Raw genomic sequence first — 21,888 nt, 5'->3', positions numbered from 1 at the left:
GGAGGTGGCTGCACGTGGCACCGGCAGATGGAGCTCAACAACACGGAATGTTCTCCCCGCAGGGCTCTGGAGGGCCGCGCTGGATGGCCGCTGCTTCCAGCCCTGTCCCGCAGCGGCTGTGCGGGGCTGGCCTGCAGGCGTTCGGTGCTGCTCTGCATCCAGCCTGGGAGGGGAAAACGCGTGCCGCGGGCGAAGCTGCGAGGCAGGGCGCTGGGACAGGGCAGGGCGCTGGGACAGGGCAGGGCACTGGGACAGGGCAGGGCACTGGGACAGGGCACTGAGACAGGGCAGGGCGCTGGGACAGGGCAGGGCGCTGGGACAGGGCAGGGCACTGAGACAGGACAGGGCGCTGGGACAGGGCAGGGCGCTGGGACAGGGCAGGGCGCTGGGACAGGGCAGGGCGCTGGGACAGGGCAGGGCGCTGGGACGGGACAGGGCGCTGGGACAGGGCAGGGCGCTGGGACAGGGCACTGAGACAGGGCAGGGCGCTGGGACAGGGCAGGGCGCTGGGACAGGGCAGGGCGCTGGGACGGGACAGGGCACTGGGACGGGACAGGGCGCTGGGACAGGGCAGGGCGCTGGGACGGGACAGGGCACTGAGACAGGGCAGGGCGCTGGGACAGGGCAGGGCGCTGGGACAGGGCAGGGCGCTGGGACAGGACAGGGCACTGGGACAGGACAGGGCACTGGGACAGGGCAGGGCACTGAGACAGGGCAGGGCGCTGGGACAGGGCAGTGCCTGAGCGCAGAGTGGAAGCTGGCTGCGGAGGGATGCCCCTTGTCCCGGTGCTGACCGTGGGCACGCCGGGACTGGGGAGCACACCCAGCTTTGCCTTGTGCCCCCGAGGCCTCTGAAACAGCCGGGGCACGTTCGCTCTGGACCGCTCCTGCCGCTCGAATCGCTGCCGTGGGACAGCCGGAAAATCTCTTTGCTCAGGGCTTGTTGCTGTTGCTTTGCCATGGGTTTGTTTTTTCTTTAAACCCCTACTGTACGCTTGGAAAAGGCACCCTGTGCCCCGAGTCAAGGGAATTAATGTTTTGTAGAAGGAGGGTGTAATCATTTATTAGCATTGTGCTGGACAAAGTTCTTTGTCTTTGGAGATTTGGCCGAGTGCCCAGACTCAGGCAGCCTCTGACTTTTGCTTTAGTCTTGAGATAAACTCTCAATGAAACAAGGCTGGAGCTGCCCCAGCTGACAGAGATCCAGGGAGCAAACCCTGTCAGGAGGAACGGCTCGGAGCAGTGCCAAGCCCAGCAGGGATGGCAGAACCTGTCACAGATGTTGGGGTGGTGTGGGATGGGGGCTGAGGGATCTGCTCCCAGCGTGAGCCGGGCTCTGGTCAGGCTTTCCTCCACTGAGGCTGCTCTGCTCATCCCTGTGACCAGATCTGATTAGAAGGCTCAGTTTTCTCTCATCTGTCTTTTCTTTTTTCTTTTTTCTTTTTTTTTTTTTTTCCCTATGGAGTATTGAATTTACCACTGCCCAAATATCACAACGTCCCTGGCTCGTTTTCAACACTTGACTGTGGATTCTGTTTCCTCTGAACACTCACCCCATGTCTGACTTCGGCTTTGTTTGAAACACACGGCAGCTTCAAGGGCAGAGCCTTGAGCCTGAGCGCCGTTAATTCACTCTGAATGTCACTTTGAGCCTTTTCCCAACGTAATCTCTCCAAAGGTTAATCATAAAGTGAAGGAATGTGCTCTGGCTCCTGACACAATGCCTGACAAATATTTTCAGCAGGCCACCGCTAAAGAAACACAGGTGTGGTCTCGCTCTTAATGTCTCTGTGAGAGTGTTGTATCTTTGGAGAAACAAAGATAAATTGAGAGCTTAACCCATTGGCTTCTTGGCATTTAAAAAAAATTAAACTTCCACTTGTCCTGGTTTTGCTCATCCATAATTCCCCGGGGGAGATCGTGTTTCAGGGGGATGAAATACACTTGATGTCTTTATGAAAAATGCAAACAATGTGTTATTTCTAATGATGCCGGAGGTTTTCTGTGCTGTTGAATTCAGCAGGATGCTCAGAAGCCCAGTATTTACACAGTGAACTTTAACTGTTTTGGACTTGGAAACAAACAGTTTAAGGAGTTTAAATAATCTTACTGAAATATATTAATGATTTCTGGGATGATTCATTATTTTTTTAGTTAAGTTTTATCTATCATCCATCATTCTTGTTTAAAAATAAATTGAAGAAAAAGGAGTAATTCTAAAATTGTTTCAGTCCCCAAAGGGGACACACAAATCTGCTTTTAGTAACTGGGGACATCTTGGTTTTTCTTTTAAAGTGCCACACTATATTTTCTTAATATAACTTGTCATTTCCTTCTTTAGTCTTAGAACCTAGAATTAATAGATTTTGTTTTGTTGTGTTTGTTTCCTGAGATAGGATTGTATAGAGGGAAATGGGATGTTTTATGGAAACATAGGAAATCTTTCCAGCTCCTGTCCTGGTCATGAGCACAGCTTTTACTGAATTATGTAATGTTTACTGTGTCTTCCATCCTCAGAGTAGCTGCACGTCAGGAGCTGATATTCTGCTGTGGGGAGGAATTGCACTGAACTCTGGTGCTTGCACGAGGCATTAGAGAGATGAAAGAAAGCCCAGTGCAGAGTGTAAAGAGGTCTCTCACACAGCAGCTGCTTTCCTTGTGCAAGCAATTTTTGGTTTATCCTTCTAATTGTCACTCGAGGCTGCTCTCAACCCAAGCACGTTCCTACCCTTTCCCTGAACCCTCCCCTTGGAGAGGGACAGAAGGCAGCAAGGAGGACTTGCTGCTCTTTCCCACCAGAGGCCCCTTGCTGTGGCTCTGGGGGAGAAGACTTCAAAACCCCTTCCCCCCCTCATGTTTTACCTCTGAGGAGATTACTGTTTGCATTTATGAATCCAAACACTGCTGGAAACCCCTCAGTGTGTTGAATTTTGGTCCCTCCACTGCATTTCTCAGTGTGTCGGGCAACATTGGCTGCAGAAGGTTATGGTCTTCTGATCCTTTGGGCAGCCACACTTTGATCAGAGGCATAACTTTCCTCAGCTCTTTGGTTTTTATCCTTTCTGTGCCTCCATGAGGTGATCCTGTTACTCCCTTACCACAGGTGTGAAAGTAAACCCCAAAAAGATAGAGAATTTCCCCCTGTTTCATAGGAAGTCTGTGGCAGGCCAAGAAGTGAAATTGGGGTTGCTAAAACCCTGGGTTAGGGCCTGACCTCTCGCCCTCCTTCCCCTGGGGAAGGTCCCAGGGAGGGGAGGTCCCTGCTCATGGAACACTCACACAGATCCCACCCAGGAATGCAAGTTTTAATGCTATCCTGTAGTCCATGGACTTCCACTGAGAAATTCCTTCCCCGAGACACGCAGTCTGGGCTTGACATGAAAAACTGACTAAAGTAGCTGAAAAAATACAGCAGTACTTTCCAGTTTCCTCAAGTATCAGTTCCATATTCCAGTGTCTGAAATCTGGTCAAATTAGAATGTTGCCTTTTGGAAGTCTGAGGGGGGAAAACCCCCTCCTACTGATAGATACTCATTCAAGGCGTGCTGCAAAGTGACCATTATGATATTTCATTTGTCAGCATGTGCTGCACTCACTTGTTCTGGATCCCTTGGGCAGGCTGCCTTCAAATCAATATTAATTATGGACCACTAGACAGTAGCTAATCTGAAAGAAAGAACAGGTTTCATTTAACAGCTGACTGATGGTTACTTCTTCCTTGGGGTTTGGTTTCGTTCTGGTTCCTTTTTTTCCCCCCTTTTCCTATCACAGTGTTGGAGCATTAATTATGTCTTGCTTCATCTAGTAATTTTTTTTTAATGTATCACCTTGTTTTCCATAAATCCAACATGGCATTCAGAATATCCAGCATGCTCCTGACTGAGATTCTGTAAGATCCATCAGCACAGTTCAGCCCCAGCTCCGATGCCTTCAGAGAGCTCACCCCTGGGTAACATTTTCATTCCTCCTGGCAGCTGTCCAGTGAACAACAGAGGAACCTGACAAAAGTGGCTTTGAAATGTGTGTTTATTGCATTGTCATGATGCCAGAACGAGCCGTTTGTCTGGAATTTGTAAAACTGCTGCTCATACTCGTGTCTGAGATTCTGCAGAGTGAGCTGTGCTAGCTGAGAGCTGGATGCTCTGCTGGCTGAGGCTGACAGCTGATTTCTGGCAGGGTTAGATGTGTGTCCTGCTCCTCCTTCACTGCGACTGGCAGCTGAAGGAGACCTGGATTTTAGAAGATTTATTAGCAAGTGTGTCAGTAATCAGTGAAGTTGTGGGTGTTGGATATAAATTTGTTGTTGTAAAATTAGTTGTGTAGGAGTAACAATCCAATTAATCACAGAATCATTAAGATCGGAGAAGACCTTTAAGATCATTGGGTCCAGCTGTCACCCTGCACCACCCCATGTGGTGCACCACTGAACCAAGTCCTCAAGTGCCCCATCCACCACTGGGTCCCTGGGCAGTTTGTTCCAATGCTTTACTACGGAGCTGGCGATGTGAAAGTGCTCAGGAACTGGAAGAGAAGACTGGGAAGTTCCTCAGAAGATCTTCCAGTCCCTTGCTGTGATCACCTACACCAACATCACTCTTGACAGCTGTTTGTCCATTCTCAAACCTCCCATGGTTGCAGCTCATGGTCTCTCCAGCTGGATCAAACCAGGGTCCCGAGGGCTCCAGCAGAAGCAAATTCTTCCTGGCAGAATTTTATTTTTCTTCTATTTTAGCCCTGCAGCTCTGGGACCAAATCCATGATAAGCCTAACTAGCGCTTCTGCAAATGGGTTTGGGAGAAAAAATACGGAACAATAAGTAATTTCCACCTTGCTTCTGGTCAGTGCCTCAAATTTGGCACGTGCCCAGCAGCTCATGACGTTGGAAGTTGTCTCTGTGCAGTTGGAAGTGCTGATATTTAGAATTTTTCTACCATGAGTCGTTCCTGGACTTGCAAAGAACAAAGTGTTACTTGATCTGGCCAGAGTGTCACTGCTGCCCCACATTGCTGCAGCTCTGGTTGCCTCTTAGCTCTGCCCTTGTGCTTTTCCAGCCGTGGGTTTTGGGCCTCCTTTTTGGAGATTCCAGTATCTATTAATCAACATTCTTGGGTCTTCCTTCATCGCCGTAACTCACTGGAGCCCGAGCAAGAAGAAAACTGTCAACTCTCCCTGTAAACCGAGCCACCAGCATCGTGAATAGTGCTGGAATTTTATTTATTAAGCAAAGACTCTTGGATTTCTGGCTTTTGCTTTGGAATGGCAGCCGGGAAACTCAACCCTGCCCCGCGTGTCCCTGGGGAACGGAGCCTGGATAGAGCAGGCAGGGCAGGGGTCAATCTCATGGTAGAGGTGGCCCAACCACAGCTGCTTTTCTGCAACTTTTAAAGGAAGGAGGGTCTTCATGGAGCTTAGCGCAGAGTCCTCCATGCCAGGGAAGGAACATCTGCTGAAGGAATCATAAGGGAGAGACAATCCCTGCTGCTCTCTTCCTTATCCCCATGGCACAGCTTTGCATCTGTTACCTTTAAATCCTAAAGAAAAACCTTTAAAAAAATCATTTCGGTCTTAGGTGAAGGTATGGCAGAAACTCGCTTTAATTTTTGGAGTTCCATTTTAGGCAGCAAACTGTAAATACTTTGGAAATCATAACACATAGGATTGCACCCTGAACACCGTTTGGGAGTGGTGTGGTTTGGGTGTTTTACATGGAATGCCCTGAGCTGAAAGGGACCCACAAGGATTGTCAGACACTTGGCCCTGCACAGATACCCCAGGAATCATTTCCTTGCTTGCTTTGCCATCCATGTCCATGGGAACAAGGGCTCTCCCTGATGAGAGACCGGCACTGCCATTATCATATAGATTTCTTTGAAATTGGGGGGAAATGAAACAATGCAGCAAACAGTGTGAACACTGAGGAATGCTTATCTTTCCTTTCTCACTGCTTTAGGAAATATCCCTGGGGAAGCTGTGGGAGGTAGACCCTAAACTCTCCAGACATTTAGATTAGGGAATTTAAGAATTTAAGGAAGTCTGATTTTTTTTTTTTTTTTTTTTTTTTTTTTTTTACAAATTGGAATAGGCATCATGTGCTTCCAATAATCAAGCATATCTAAACATGATTACAAGTTACTCATTAGAATATTTCAGAAAAACCTTTAACACTAGTCTTTGTTATCATTCTGTGGTCCACTTTCTCATATCTTATGGTCCTTAGTTGAAAACACATACAATTGGGGAGAGAAGTGACTTCCCTTTTTAAAAAGGCTGTTGTAAAAATAAAAGTTATGTGCTTCCACTTGTAAGAGCACAGAAATAAATACAATTGAAACATAAAAGCAAAAAACAAACATTAACAGCTTGGACTTCTCTTTTATTTTTGTTAAAAAAATTTAAAACAAACTAGGCAATACTCCAGGAAATGGAGCTTGGTGTTTTAAATATGTTGTTTTAAATTTAGGTGATCCTTCAGTTTATTAAGTGGGTGGAGGGATTAAGAAACATTGTTGTACATTACCTGTTTATAAACTCTGCCTCCAGAAATAACTGAGGGGCACAATTCACATCAGCACTATCAGAAAGCAGATCACCTAAATCAAAGCTTAAAGGCTGAAATTCTTGTTTACCATTTTAACCTCACCTCATTGACTGTGTTTCTATTCAGATGAAGATGTAAATAAGATACAAAAAAAGAAATTGTTGTAGGCCGGATGTGAACTGAGATGGAAAAATCTTTTCCAATGCTTTGTGTCCTGGTTTGGACCTTTGCTGGTGCAAATGCCTCCGTGGATTTGCAGACACAGTCACTCCAACCTCCCTCATTGTGTCATGTACAATTTTTGCTCGGCTCTTCATGGCTGTTGAATATCCAGAGAGCTGTGGCTGTCCCATCCCTGGAAGTGTCCAGGACCAGGTGGGACAGGGCTTGGAGCACCCTGGGACAGTGCAAGATGTCCCTGCCCATGGCAGGGGAGCAGTGACGTGGTCTGTAAGGTCCCTTCCAACGCAAAGCAGTCTGTAATTCTGGGAATATCATCAGGATGGCTGAAGCTGAGCCACCTTCTTGGGATGGTGCTCTGGGTGATCTCAGAGGTCCCTGGCCCAGCTCCTGTTGGCTTGTGGACTTGGCTGGCTTGGGTTTATAAAGCTGAGTTGCCAGTATTGCCCATCCTCCTGAGCTGGAAGCATTCCCTTGCCTTCTCCTGCCTGGTCGTATCCATCTCTTTTCCTGTTCCAAACACATGCTTTGGAGCCAGAGCTGTCATTTTGAAAAGCACAGTTTCAGTGCCTGGTTTATGACCAGCAGTGCTGTGCATCGTCAAGATGAGTCCCAAGCCTCCCAGATTTGAATATGTTGGAGAATCTGGGTCTGGGAGAGCCCAAAGAGTGAGACATTATAGTCACTGAGGGAGTCAGTAACAGAAAAGTACAAACAGCTCTTGGGTTTCCACACGTTCTTTGCACACCCAGCTGGGGTTGTCCACTCCTCAGGCCATGGATCTGCTCACTTTGCTGGATATTTGCATTCTTTGCATGTTAAAACTCTGGCTTTTTCCTTGAATTCTTCCATTAGCAAAGCATTTTACATTCCTCTGCCATCTGCAGTTTAATATATATTATATATAAATCTGGATTTATGGGAAATGTCTTTACTTATTTTTCAACTTCTTTTGGGACATTTATTGGAGAAGATGCATTTGGCCTGGGAGGCAAGGCTGGGATGCAGGACAACTGGGGTTTGCTTTCAGGAGAGGAGAACTCCCTAGAGAAGCAGGATTGTCTCCACTGAAGATTTACAGTCTGGCACAGCCCAGTACAAGCCTCCAAACACTCCAAAAAGGAGCCACAGCAAGACTCTAAGACACGAGGCCACAATTTTCTCCCTTTCTGGGAGAATTTTTAATCTGGGCCGGCACTTCATTTTGGGGTTTGGCTCAGCAGTGGAAGTGGAGCTGCTCTCTAATTTCTGGATGTTAGATGGTGACCTGGTTCTTGAATGTTTGCTGTGTGGACACGTTGCTGTAGTTCAACAGGAGGCTGCCAGGGAAAACAGGCAGCAAGGAGCCAAAGTCCCTGGGTGAGCCACCCAAATTCCTGGTGCTCTTTGGGACAATGGCAGGACTGGTGGCTTGGAGCAGTCTGGCTCAGCCTCAGACTGTATTTGCAGAGCTGCTGTGGGTGAGCAGGAATTCAAAGAACAAAGCATGTCTGGCCAGATTATGAGGGACTCCCTTTCTGCAGAAATTTGGCATGTGTGACAGCCAGGATACCACAGGTTCCCTCTGAATGTTTTGAAAAAAACAATACTGCTGGAACACTTTAACCTGTTTCAGAGAAGGCAAGGTAAATGCAATTATTTATTGGCTGTGGAATGCTGCTGGATTTTTGGGTTTACAAATTAATCCCAGTTCCAAACTGCCTGCAGGACTGATATACACTTGATATAAGCTGATGTGAGAGAGGAATCACCTTGTCCATGTCCAGCCCACCTCCAGGTATCATTTTCCCTCACAGGACACCACCATCCAAAGTGTGAGTTAAAAGTAGGTGCTGCAGAGCCTGTTCTAGCCAAGGAACCTTCTGGGAGCACAGAGGGTCTGAGTGCCATGGGAACAGGACAGACATTGATGTGTGGTTTTCCTCAACGCTGCCCAATCGAGCCAAAGGCTTGGTCTGGTGCCCTTTGGCAGCTGCTGAGGTGGGAGCATGATTTACCCCCTTGCAGTGATACTAAAGCTGTAACCTATATCTACAAATTAAAGTCAAGGATTTATGAACCTTGGAATATTTTACCCAAGCCTCTGAACTGCCAAGTGGAACTATTCTGGGCTGTAACCCAAAAAATAGTTTACTGAAATTCCACTGCTTTAATGATGACTTTTTTTTTTTTTCCTATAGAAAACAATATGAAGCATTCTGCCATCCAAACATAATTACATTCTGCATCTGGAATTTGTTGATGTTTCCTTTTGCTGCTCATACACATTCAATTCAATGAAATGGTTGGTGAATGCTGTGTATCCTAAATCAGTGGTTGCTGTCGGTGGTTTCAGCTCTTGCATTACAAAAGAGAACTGTTGCATGGTGAATTCCAGTGGCTGCTGTGTGGAAGGAGCCCTGTTCTGTCCTTTTTCTCAGAGGGTTTGAAGAAGTAGGTCAGTCAGGCTGAAACATGTCTTGGGAATGAAGGTGAAAGCAGTTGGGTGTAGATCACTCGACATGGTCTGTGCCCTGTGTGCACAGCCAAGACTCCTGCAGCTCTCACTCAGCAGGGATGCTGGAATCAGACTGGAAAAGGCACCTGGATCTGCACTTGACAGAGGCAGGAGTGTGAATCTCTTACAAAATGTTTGGTGGTTGCTGTGGCTACTGGGAGAGCAGGGAGATGCCACAGCCCCCAGCCTGCCAGAGCCCTGTGAGGAGAACCCTGCTGGAGCTGGGCTGGGGAGATGTGTGTTTTATTTCTTTTTTGTCAGCCACATCCCCAGAGCATCTCCAGGAGAAGTGTCCCATGATTAGGATGTTATGGAGCAGGAAATGGGAGATCTTTAGTCAGTCAGAGTTACAACAAGCCTGATGGGTGAATCTCTGTTCAGCAGTTGTGCTTAGACAGGAGAAAAAATGGGAGAGCAAAAGTGATTTGATGGCGTTCCAAGGATATTGCTGGCATGGATTTCAGCAAACCTAAGCTTCCCCCAGCCCTTTAACTACCGTGGAAAATAGGCTGGCCTTGGGTAGGATTGTGTGTGAAGGGCATTTTCTCTGGAATGCCTTAATCCGGTGTGGCCATAGAGTCAGAAAACCCAGGCTGCTTCCTGCCTTCTGCCCGTGCACTTGAGTGGTTTCAGGGGTTTCTACGTGTGTTTGTGTCTTTCAGCATTTTACAATGAAGATCCCTTTCAGCTAGGGCTTTTCTGAAGTAATTTGGCAAAGCTGAGCTCTGTGCTCCTCGCTTGCGAGCTGAGGTTCAGCTCCATCTGTCAGCAGCAGCCACTTTAACCCGGGCTGAGCATCCAGGCTCTGAAATGCCCCCGGGCTGCATTTGCTAAAGCAAGATGGTGACAGGTGAGGGAGGCACATTGCAATGCCTGGAATGAAACCCAGGGGAGTAAATGGACCTTAAACTTCCTCTGTGCTTTTATGAAACCTACAGAGTCGGCTTTGTAATTACCTGCTCAGTGCGTGCTGCTGTGCCGCCCTTCACTGCCACACACTGAAGTCTAATCAGAGAGGCCTGCCCAGGCAAAACATCTTCAAGGAAGCACAGCAGGACTCACAGAAGCAATTCGAGACAATATTTCAGTAGGGCTGTGCAGTGATGTTATCACCAGTGTGTTACCCAGCAAACTGCCCCTGCACTGGGTGAGGCTATCACCCTTCCTTCTCCCATTTGATCCACCGGTATCAATCAGGGCATGTGAAATCTTGTAAATGAGGCTGGTAGGGCTTGAGAGAAGGGCAGAGGCCTCGATGAGCAGCCTAATGGACACTGCAACCTCCTCACCTGCACCAGAAATGTCCACAAAAAACATCAGCACAGTATAAGCACATCTATCTCTGCAACTTGTATTTTGCCCTCTGAGAATACTCCCACATCATCTTTTTAGTGAGACCCTTGGAGCTCATAAGCATTTATCAAACGCCAGGATGTCGCCCTGGCTGGAAAGGAGGGGAATTTAGGAGAACATGTAGCACAAATCCAAGGTAAGAACTGAGAAAATCCAGTTCCTGCAGTAATAGGTCACTACAGCCTCTCCTCTCCTCTCTGAATTTATAAACAATCATTTTAAACCACAGTAACATTTTTTGTGTGGTTTCTCCCATCCTGTTGCAAGGCTGTGCCAGAATCTTTCTGCACCTTTTTCTCATTTCTAGCAGAAATTTATTAAGGGTTGGCTTGTAGCCACCGCTTGTTGTGCAAATGTTTTCCTTCAGATTGGATGAGTTCTTCCTGCTGACTGCCCTTCTGATTTATCTGCAGAGAGCCCTGGGTGCCTCCTCTCAGCCTCACTTCTGGTGCATCCTAAAGGTGCATCTTTGCAGTGCTTGTGGGAGTGGTGCAGAGAATTCCAAGCTCCTGGTTGCAGGTGATGGGGAGTGTGCTTTGCAGCCAGGTCCAAAAACCTGTCTGTGCTTCACAGCCCGAGTTTGTGTCCAGGGGAATTCCAGGTGTGCTCCGATTCAGCTCGGACAAGCAGCTGGAGTGAAGGGAAGATGAAAATGTTGAGGTTGTATCCTGAATGTCCTCCTTGGACATGGATTTGTCAGGGTGTGTCAGAGCTTTGGAGCAGACCCTCCCCAGCCCCCTCTGCCATTCCATGTGTGATCAGGAATGGTTCATCCAGCCCTCAGACTCCAGCAAACCACCAACGCCTTGGTGGGGTGGAAAACGTGGAAGTCATTAAAGTGAAATCACATCTCTTCCCATCCTGAAATTTGCTCAGCAGACAGGAAGTTTCCAGGAATAATTCAGAGCTCAGTGTGGTGCTTGCCAGGCAGACTGTGTGCTCAGAGATGCGTGGGGCAGAGCAGCACTCTCCTTGTCTGTCACTGAGAGATTTTGTGTCCTTTCCAAGCACCTGACCCAGGGAACGCCGTGCTCACAGCAACAACGGCATGGTAATGCAGGTTAATAGGAGTTCATGTGGCTGAGCCTTGAAACACTTAGCTCTCCTTTTCTGTCTGCCTGACAGCTTTATTGCTGCAAATACACCGAGGAGCCAGTTCAATAAGCTGAACACTATCAAAAGATTTTTCTTTATGGTCTTAAGAGGGCTTATCTGTAATTCCTGGTTGCAAGGTCTTTGAAAACTATAATGTTACAGACAGTGAGGTTTCTTTTTTATTTTATTTTATTTCTTTTTTTATTTTCTTTAACATGTGGTTTATTTTGAAATAAAGACCTTCAGGGTCGTTGTTAACTCTTTTTCTCCCTCAGGTCTTTCAGGGAAACTGCAGATTTGACACAGTTGCTTTGTTTTATCAGTCTGTGGCAATTTCATTGAATTACTCAATTTGAAAGATTGTCTCAACAGTGCAGAGAGTTTAAATATTTCATAGTGAACTGAAGAAGTTTTGCTGTCATCCCCTGCACTGAGCACAGTTCCTACCTGGCCAGGGCTGCACTAGTCTGAGATTGCTCAGTCACCTTTTATTGCTACTGTAGTGATTCACTTGCTCTGAGGATTTGCAGGCAGAGTTTACATCAGGAAATTCTCTAATTTCTGACCCAATCTGCTCCCATCACGCTCCCCTCTGGTTCTGGAAGTGAGTGGCACACATGGGAGAGGAGGGAGCATCATGTCAGGGATGGGATTCTGCCATGGAAAACACTGGCTGGCAGCCAAGGAAAGGTCCCTGCCCAAAGGCCTTCCCTTCCCTTCATCCTCCCTCTTAGCAAAGGCACAGAGGGGCTGAACTGGTGGGACTTGAGCACATGCCACCCACGGGACATGGTGATGTGGCCACACATCCCAGCACTCCATGGGAACACGTCCCCAGCTGCTCTTTTGGGACACTCACAGGGATGCCTGATGCAGCATCGAGCTGCAAAGGATGAGTCAGGCTGAGTGTGAGCAATAAAACACCTTCCCTGGAGCTGGCAGGATTTCCCAGTGGTTGAGAGGAGCTGCAGGAAGCCTGGCACACCAGCCCTGCTGCCTTTGAGCCAGCAAGGGCCAGACCTGAGTGTTGTTTGTCTGACACTTTTGCCTTCATCTGCAAAGCTTGAAACCTGGTTTTGAAAATGATGCTTCACTGGGTCATGGGTTCCAAAGGAGATTTCTTTGAAAGCAGTACCATGAATCTCAACATCACTTTGTTATGCTTTTACAACTCAAATTCCATCCCTAGAAGAAAAGCAAGGAATGCATGTCAGGTGTAACTGCAAAAATATCTAAGAACAATAGGAATTGAATCTAAGTAGAATGGGAATTTGACTGAATGCTGACACAACTGGGATGTATGAAGTAGCTATAGCTGGAAATGTATCTGTAGGTAACCAAGGCACTGGAAATGTTTGATGATCAGTATGGGCTTTGTGGTTCTGGGCTGTCTGGAGAAAGGTGACTTGGAAGTTGTGTGCGGTCACCACCTGAAAACTTTAAAATTCTTCAAGGTATCCAAGCTGAGCACTTGGTAACCGAAACGTTTGAAATCGATCAGTTTCTGTAAGAATGTAGGGTTTGGTTTTACAAAATGGCACTGCTGCTGTCAGAGTGGCTGCTCCAAAGTGAGGGGTAAGCAGGAGGAGGGAAAGGTTGCAAACCTGGCGTCACATTTTTCTGCTTCATCTCGTTTGAAGGAATGTTTCAGATTATTGCCAACAGGGAAGATGCATTGTACACAAAGTCCACGTGGAGTCCAGCTCTGAGGCAGAGGAGGAGGCACTGCCTGAGCCAGGGGTCATGGGGAAACTTGTTCTGACTTTCTGTTCACACACAATTAAACCTCTGCTCCCAGCGGGAGCAGCTCTCACTGCTGAGAGGGAGATGAGGGGGAGGACAGACTGTTCTGCTCCTGCTTTGTTTCTGGACACCACAGAAGTGCAGCATGACCTTAATTATATGAAGTGGGCAGTTTCAACATCTTTTTCAAATTGCAGAAATGAAACTCTTAAATCCTTGCAGTATTCATCTCTTTTTAGATTGGGTGAACTGAGGAGCTCTTCACAGAGAGATGCTCCTTCCACCTCCTGGGTCTGCATGGGGCTCAGCTGAGTTCCAAATCCATTCTAGTCTTGGAATACACTTCAAAATAACACTCTGAAATTCTTGGTTTCTTCCTCTTCCAAAAACAGAGCCATCAGTGCTTACTGGGACCAGGGCTGTAGCCAAATAAATGCAGTCTTTCTATAGAGTGAGCAAGCCACACTTTTGATATATGATGTTCCCAGAAATGGTAGCAGGCTTTTCAAAACTGAAAACCTCTGGACATTTTATTTATGCTCCTCTGTTAACAAATGCCTCATTTGATTGCTTTTAAATGTTGTGTTTCTGGAATGAAAATAGAATACTGGCATTTAATTCTGTATGTGTTATTATTTCAGCTTAGGAGAAGGCTGGGAGATGTTTTTTTTTTAAAGACTGGATTGTTTTAAGATCATTGTAAAGCCAAATGTTTAAATACTGACTGTTTTAACTTACTTCCAATGCTCTGCAGTACTTTTTTTCTGAATCTTTTTTCTGTGACTTCTTAAAAAGTTCTTAGTTGATCAAAAAGTTTTTTTGTCAAAGTCTTGGCTAACTTGCTGTCCAAGACCCTGATGAAAATCTCTTGCAATCTGGGGTTTCTCTGATTTGTGGTGTTGCCTTTTAGCTGAACAGACTTTTCTGATAGTGAAAAATAAACCTATAGGCAATTTGCTTGCCAGGAAGCCAAGCAGAAGTAGGATTTGGGGATTATTTTGGTTTGCATGTCTGATACAAAGGTGAGGAGGAAAGGGAATAGGTGTTAAGCATTGGAATAGAATGCTCTGAAATGTGCCTTAGGTCTGAATATTTATCTGATATTTGGGAAAGTGTAAATTTCCACCTGATGTGGAGCAGGTTCTGTCCAAGCTTTGCATGTGAACAATTGTTGGTTAACCAGGACCTTTACCTGGCACCCAAATTTTTGCTCTTCTGTGAATCTGAACTTGTCTGAAAGAATCTTTCAACTGTCCCAAGGGCCAGGTCTAACATTTTTTTCAATTTACCTTTCTTAAAATATGCTGAGAAGTAAAATTATGTTCTCTATCAGGTGAAATGTCATTATCAGTCTGTGCTAAATTCTGCTTTTGCATGTCTGCAAATACTTCTGAGGTGGAGGGGATTTTTTTCTGAGATGGGATTTGCATGGTCAGTTGCAGGAAAAGCACAGGTATTTACATTCCTATTCCACTTCCAGATCTTCAGCTTGTCCTAAAAATTAAGGGGTGTTTTGGTTTCATTTTTAATCAATATTTTATAGTTACCTGAAAAGCGTGAAATGAGGAATGAGTTACAAACATCCTCATGAGTTACAAATTTTTTCAGTGTGCTGAAAAGAGTTAGAAACCTTTGAAAAAACTTTGTGCAAAGTTTTTAATTGGCATTTTAAATGTTTATCACTACTTTACTCATAGTTAGTGTCTAAATTTGCCAGCTCATATGGCATAGCTGCAGCTTCTTAGATCAGAAATACTTTCTGTTTTCTCTCCAGCTGGTTTCCTGTAAAGGGCTGAATTATTCTAGCTTTTATGGGTCATTGTTAAACATGGCAGGAAGGGTCATTGTTAAAAATGTTTTCAGAACTTTGATAACCAGTTTATCAACTGATTCACATGTTTAATCAGTTAATAGGTTTTCCTTTTCAGTGCATGGGAATTTCTTTGTTTATCTTAACTGAGTAACTGTTTCTACAGTGGAAAGAACTGTAGTTGACTGATAATCTTTTCAAATATCTGGAGTTTGCTCTTGTGACACAACTTGCATGGACAGATCCCGCACTGTTACTCCTTAGTCTGTGTTTATAGGGAATATTCCATCAGAACAAAGGTTTGCATGTGCATGGAAGCCCCACATGGTCTGGTATTCTGGGGACACAGGGCATGGAGCAAAAGTCATCAGGCATTTTATGATAAGGCTTTTGAAGGTGTTTATTAAAAAAAGAGGGGCAGGTGCTTTTGAGAAGTGCCAAACATCCCTGGTTCCTCCAACACCTTGTCAAGAAGTTTTTTTACAAGGTACTTTATCAAAAGTGTCAAAAGGCACGTGTTTAGCATGAAATATCTCCAAGAGTCACCATCCTGTAGCTCTCTGGGCACCTGTCTGGGGGCTGCACCACCTTTTTGCTGAAAAGCTTTTTTGCTAATCTCCGATCTGAGCCTGCCAAGGTGCAGTTTTTGATGTTAACCCTTGTTCCAGCATCTGTCTCAAACAAGAAGTTTGGCTCTGTCGTCGCTGTAATTTCTCTCCAAGTGAGGGAGTTGTATCTATCTCCTCTTAGATAACCTGTTATTAAATCACCATCTCTTCATCAGGCCCAAGAGGCCAAGGCCACACTCAGATGAAGCCCTCACTTGCTGAGAGCACTCTTGGCTCGTATTCAGCTTGAAGAAGGTTTTTTTCTGCCATCCCCATTGTAATAAGGCCAGTCTGCTCCTATGTTTATAAACAAACTCGAGGCCAGGCAGAGCTGTAGAATTTAGTTTGCTTTTTTCAGAAAATAAATTCAATTATGTTTGCTTTCTACGTAAAGCGTGACTTGGCATGGAATAATACACAGCAATAAAGTTGCAAAATTTGAGTTTATATGACATTTATCTGCCTTGAAATTGCTGATATTTGGAGAGACCTGCAATCCTCACTTGGATTTGCAGGAGAACGGTGTTCATGGAGTCACAGCAGGTCCTGGGAATTGGCATTTGTGAGAAAGAGTCAGCAGCTTGCTCTGTGTATTTAGGATTTTTAGATATTTTCATTCCTGTTGCTACAGGAAGGAAATGTGTTGAGATGATCACAAGCCCAAGTAAAACCCAAATGTCAATGGAAACCCAGACGTGGGGGTTTGGTTGGGATGCCCTGGGCTGAGGAAGGCACTGCACACATTGTGGCTCACATCTCAACTATAAATTCCTCCCATAAACAGAAAGGAGGTGAAAGTCTTAGATTAGACATAAGAAAGGAATTTTTTCGACGGTGGTGGTAAAACACTGGCACGGGTTGCCCAGAGGAGTGGTGGATGCCCCCTCCCTGGAAGTGTCCAAGGCCAGGTTGGATGGGAATTGGTGGAAGGTGTCCCTGCTCATGGCCTTTAGAAGGTGCCTTCCAACTCAAACTATTCCATGATTCTATGAAATGAAGTCTATTCTGTCCTGTTGAGAGAGTGCTGGGAAATCTGATGGAGAGCCTTGGCTGGGAAACACGACTGGGCCTGGATATGTCCCAGGAAAAAGGATTCTCCTGGAGCCTCCTGGGTTGCGTTAAACCAGGGCAGGACTGTGCTGCCATCCAAAGTGACTGCTCTGTCACCGATGAGAGAGAGACTGAGCAGGGAGGAGGCTGCAGGGATTTGTTCTTTCCTGTGGCCACCAAAAAGCAGGAGTTGATGGGAGGGAAGCAATGGAATCTTGTGGATGTGGGTGAGAAGAAAACAGAAGGTTGGGTTAAGGCAGTTGTAAAACTTGTGTTGATTCAGCCACTGTTTCATATGGAGCATTAATTCAATGTTTTATTTGATAAAGCAAAACTTCCTGAGCCTTGAGCAGGATATTTAACTGTGGATATTGAAAACCAGGGATACCAATCCTGCTTATGCTGTTTGAGTAGTTACCTGTTAGAAAAAATATTTTATCAAAAAAGATGCTTATTTTAAAAATACTGCTGTGAAATGTGGGGAAGATAAATGAAGTGTTACGTTTGAAACCTTTTTTTTTTTAATTTATTGTCATTTTTCTTTTCTCTTCTACTAAAAAACTCCTCAGTGGTGGAGAGCCAGAAGCAAATTTGATCGTCCAATTTGTTGCTGGTGCTTTCTGAAATTTAAACCCAATTCATTAGGTACAACGTAGGTGTAGAGCGTGGGCAGTCATTAGGATTTCAACAGCAAATAATGCAGCCCATGAAACATCAGACTTATTTCCTTCTCATGTAAAACACAGTAATGCGTTTCACCCTGGCTAAATGTGCTCTTGAGCTTTTATGTCAGAGTGAATCATGATCTAACGCTCACCAGATTAAATCTAAACGTTGCAGTATTTCCTTTCTAATTCTGGCTCTTCCCACTAGGATAATATTATTTGTCTCGTCAGTTATGTGCAAGTGTGAATGAGGAGATGTAGTTTGTACATGTGTGCAAACACCCATGGAAGCGCGGCCCGCAGGGCCAGGGCTCCGCCAGGAGAAAAGCGCGCTGGATAATTAGGTAAAACGCATAATAAGATCCATGTCCATAGGGCCAGCGTGGCCCAAAAGACTTTTATTCGTGTGAATTCCTGGTACTAACGGGAAGGATCTCGCTGCCTCTCCAGGGAGGGCCTTTGGGCCCATGCCCGGTGGGCCCCGAGCCGCCGGCGCAGCCGAGCGGGCCCTGAGCGGCTGCGACAGCGCGGCCACCGCGGCCACCTGCGCCCGGGCCTCGTTAGGGCCCGTCAGCCAAAGCCGCTGTGGCGTCGCAGCAAACGGGCCCAATTAGCGGCCCTGAAAGGCCCTCTCCAGCCAGCCATCACTAACACTCCAGATAAAATTTGACATCTTCCCCCCCGCTCCCCCTGCCCCAAACTCCAGTTAATTGAAATGGTTTTACCGAGGGACCGTGGCTCTGCTGAAAAGGCAGAGGACTTTGCTTGGGTAATCAGCTTAAATAGCGGCCCGTTTCCTGCCCTCGCTGCTCTGAACTTCCCATTTGGGAGACATAAATACTGGTTTTAGTTTAAAATCTTTTTTATCTCCAATTTCCTCCAGTTTTTCTGATGGGCCTCGTACACGACTCCGTTTCAAAGGGCAGGATGGTGCAGCCAGTAAAGTGGATGCAGACAGGAACTTTTAAGTTCAATGTTGATTGCCTTTATTGGAAGGAGGGGGTAATGAGGGGCTTCACATGGAAAAGGTACGTCTTCTCTGACAGTCACAAACTGGTGATAATTAGGAGAAAATCCACAGTTTCATTTATTTTTATACTTTTTAAACACTCCTGCCTAAAAAAGTATTTTGAATCTTCCGCTGCAGTTGCAGAGCCATAACTTTTTTGAAGTTAAAAAGAAGTAACAGCTCATTGTGTACATTTTTATAAATATATTCACCTGAAAACATGCCAAGGTCTAGGTCAGCTGTAAGATAAGCTGTGAGATACCAATATTCTGTAAAGACAGAAATTGTTAAAGAAGCATCTGTAATTCAGCATGATACATAGTTCAGTTTCTGCCAGGGTTTGATTATTCACTTTTCATTAATCAAGGGAATTGCCGTGGAGTGGATGAGCTTTGTGGGGTCAGGGTCTTTGCTCAGGTGAAAGACTTGAGTGTGTTTAATTTTAGGAGGGTAAACTGTGGAAATATTCCTGTGCTTCAAATTATGCATGCACACCATTTTATTCCTGTATTCACCATGAAGTTTTTGTCCATCAGACACAAACTGATGGGGAAATTCTGTTTTCTAGGAGGATAATTGAGGATCAGTTTGGGATCACTGCTTTTGGGTGTGTTTGTTTCTTTTAAATGGCCAATATTTCTCTAACTTAACATTCTCTCATTTTCTTAACAGGCAGCAGCAGTTGGCCTAGAGGAGAAGCTGCCCTCCAGCCACAATCCCACCCCGTGGCTGATCCAGAGCCTTGGGAATCAGGCACATGGTGACCTCCAGAGATGGCAGCCAGCAGCAAGCCCACAGGACCTGCAGTGACACAGCACAGCAAAAGTCAGTGTATCACCCTCTTCCCAGTCTGACACACCAGCTCTCAGAAATTCCCTCCCACCCTTTTTAGGGATATGCTAAAACTGTCCCTTGTTTTTACACCAAAGGCTGCAAAGTGACACTGCACAGGAGTCAGAAAATCATTCATGGACTCCACTCAGATTTCTGGAGGCAGGTACGTCTCACCTGCTAGGGGAGGTTCATCCTCTCTTTAAAGTCCAAGTCAGGACCCCTGTGGCTGTTCTGGGATTTGCATGGATTGGCAGGAATTGTGTTAGGAACACCATGTGGCTGGCACTCTGTGTTCAGGACCCAAATGAGATCTGAGGAGTGCTCAGAAGCTCCTCCTATGTCAAGGAGAAGTGATCTGTAGGAAAATCAAGCTTTTCAGCCCACCTTTTTATTTCAAAAGGAAGGGGCTAGCTGGCGTTGATATTAATCATATTATTTGACTGGAAATTGCTTTGGGTTCCACATCCAGAATTTCCTATCCAACAACTGGACCCAGTTCAGCTCCTGCAAGGGCACTAAAATAAATTTACAGACTTGCAAACTCAAGCTTAGGAAGCTGATAACAGTCAAGCTTTCCTAAGCATGAACATGTTAACAGTAATGGTGGAAGGGTGATTTTTTTGGGGAGAAGGTGTCATGTTCTTCACCTCATGGCAGCAAAGCCAGGATCCCCTTCCATCTATCCCAACCAGAAATGGATTATACCTTTCCCTGACTTTAGGGGAAAAGCATGCTGTGTTCCCAGGTGTTTGAGAATTGAAGAATTACCTTTTTTTAATGTATTTTATTGATGTCAGTTTATACATTTATTACCTTTTTTTAATGTTAGCCCTGTGTGTTGCTATTTCTCCAGTGCCAGTTTTCTAGCACTGCTTAATGATGAATCATGAACATTAACTTTATATATGTGTAATGCTTTATATATACACACATATATATTTATATAAAAATCTGGGTGGTGGCAGGGAGAGACGAATTCTGTCTGCTGCATCTTTTGTTTGGATCTAGTTGCCATAGAAACTCTAGGATCAATTTTGACAGACTAAAATACTACAAATTACACTGTCGGATGACCTCATTACACAGGGCTGGCACGTTGGATTGCAACATTGCTGAAAGGAAAAGCGTGAACGCTGCAGGAATTTCTGCTCCATGGAAAAATGTTATTTTTGGATTCTTCAGGAAGGCGTGCACATAAAACCACCGGTTCCCTGGTGAGTGACTGGTCCCTGAGACCAGCACAACTTTCATCTTAATTTTTGGTTGTGGTAGGTGATGTCATATTTGGCCATACATTTCCTTAAGCTGCAACTGGCATCTCACTGAGAAAGACCTTCATGTTTTCCTGTTAAACACTGAGGCAACTGATTTCTTACAGGAAGACTGACAGAATGAGTCTTTTTTCTTCCTTTTTTTTGGTGTCATCTGCCACCTGTGTGCTTTGGTATTGATACAGCTGACGTTGCTCTTGTGGTTTTTTCACCTTCCTGATCAATTAAGAAGCATTGAGCTAGGCCTTGTGTCTCAAAACTGGTTCATGCTGGAAACAAATGCCCCTTTAATTCCTGAGCAGTGTGTTTTGGGATGGATTCTCAGTTGCAATAGGAGGTCCCTGCTGCATGGGGACAGCTGTGACATCTCAGGTTGCTCTGGGTTTTCCTTCCATCCCGTTTCCATGCTGATATGGGCCTTGCAGTGTGACTCAGGGAAATGTCTCGTGCAACTTTATTGCTGTGTGGTAAAAGACACATTTAGTCCTGGGTTTTATTTAGACCCATTTATATGTTGGTATTATTTGTACACAGGGAGACAATGTGTGTGAGTTGGCAAACAGTTCAGCCATTCTGTTTTCCTTCTAGTCAAGAATATTACTCTTGCTCTATCTAATCTAGAGTTGTAAATTGCAGCAGAGGTACAAATCCAAAACAAACATTCTGAAGAATTTGAATGGAGTAGAGCCCCAGTTTCCATTTCTGTTCTCTCTCTGTTGTCCAATTTGTTAAACACAAGTGGTCCCATGTGCGAGTAGCATGACTGCCAGAAGCACTCTGCAGCCATCTGCTTTTCTGGTAAGTCTTTGATTATTTCTCTGTCCAGTTTTCTATCCAAAATTAGAACTGGCAACTCAATTGGTTGATTAATATTGTATTTTTTATCATTTAACATTTCTAGCTTATGGCTAGGAAATGTCAGCAAGGTCATAAAAAGCACCAGAAATGAACTTTCCTTCTCAAGACCAACTTTACTGTGGTAGAACTTTTTTACCACGTTGTTCCAGCCCTTCAGGAGCAGCAAGAGAATTGAATAGGAAAGGTTTTGCTGTTTGAGGGTAACACCAAACTGGAAGGAAAAGACAAAAAAGCCTGGATTAATCAGAGAACTGTCTTGGACATGTGAAGAACTGCCAGGCACTGATATAGGCATTCACATAGAGCTGAACTTAAAGCCAGCACTGCGTATAAACTCAAACTAGGGGACTAGAAGGAACCAGTGGATCTTTTAGAAT

General features: G+C 45.4%; 1 long non-coding RNA gene across 4 annotated transcripts in view; it reads left to right on the top strand.

Moving 5' to 3' along the window:
- LOC137481665 (uncharacterized) overlaps positions 1–21,888 on the top strand; it is a 158,958-nt gene that overhangs the window by 24,100 nt on the left and 112,970 nt on the right. The window contains exons 5-7 of one of the 4 annotated variants that reach the window (XR_011003583.1): positions 19,221–19,373; positions 20,469–20,596; positions 21,290–21,647. This is a non-coding gene — a long non-coding RNA (uncharacterized lncRNA). Of the gene's footprint in view, positions 1–19,220; positions 19,374–20,468; positions 21,648–21,888 lie in introns of those variants that run through there. The other 3 variants (XR_011003585.1, XR_011003582.1, XR_011003581.1) reach the window with 3 other exon arrangements.

Source organism: Anomalospiza imberbis, chromosome 13, assembly GCF_031753505.1.
Source record: "Anomalospiza imberbis isolate Cuckoo-Finch-1a 21T00152 chromosome 13, ASM3175350v1, whole genome shotgun sequence".
NCBI classification, from domain to species: Eukaryota; Metazoa; Chordata; class Aves; order Passeriformes; family Viduidae; genus Anomalospiza; species Anomalospiza imberbis.
The sequence above is the reverse complement of the archived record's forward strand: the minus strand, read 5'-3'. Positions and strand labels throughout refer to the sequence as shown.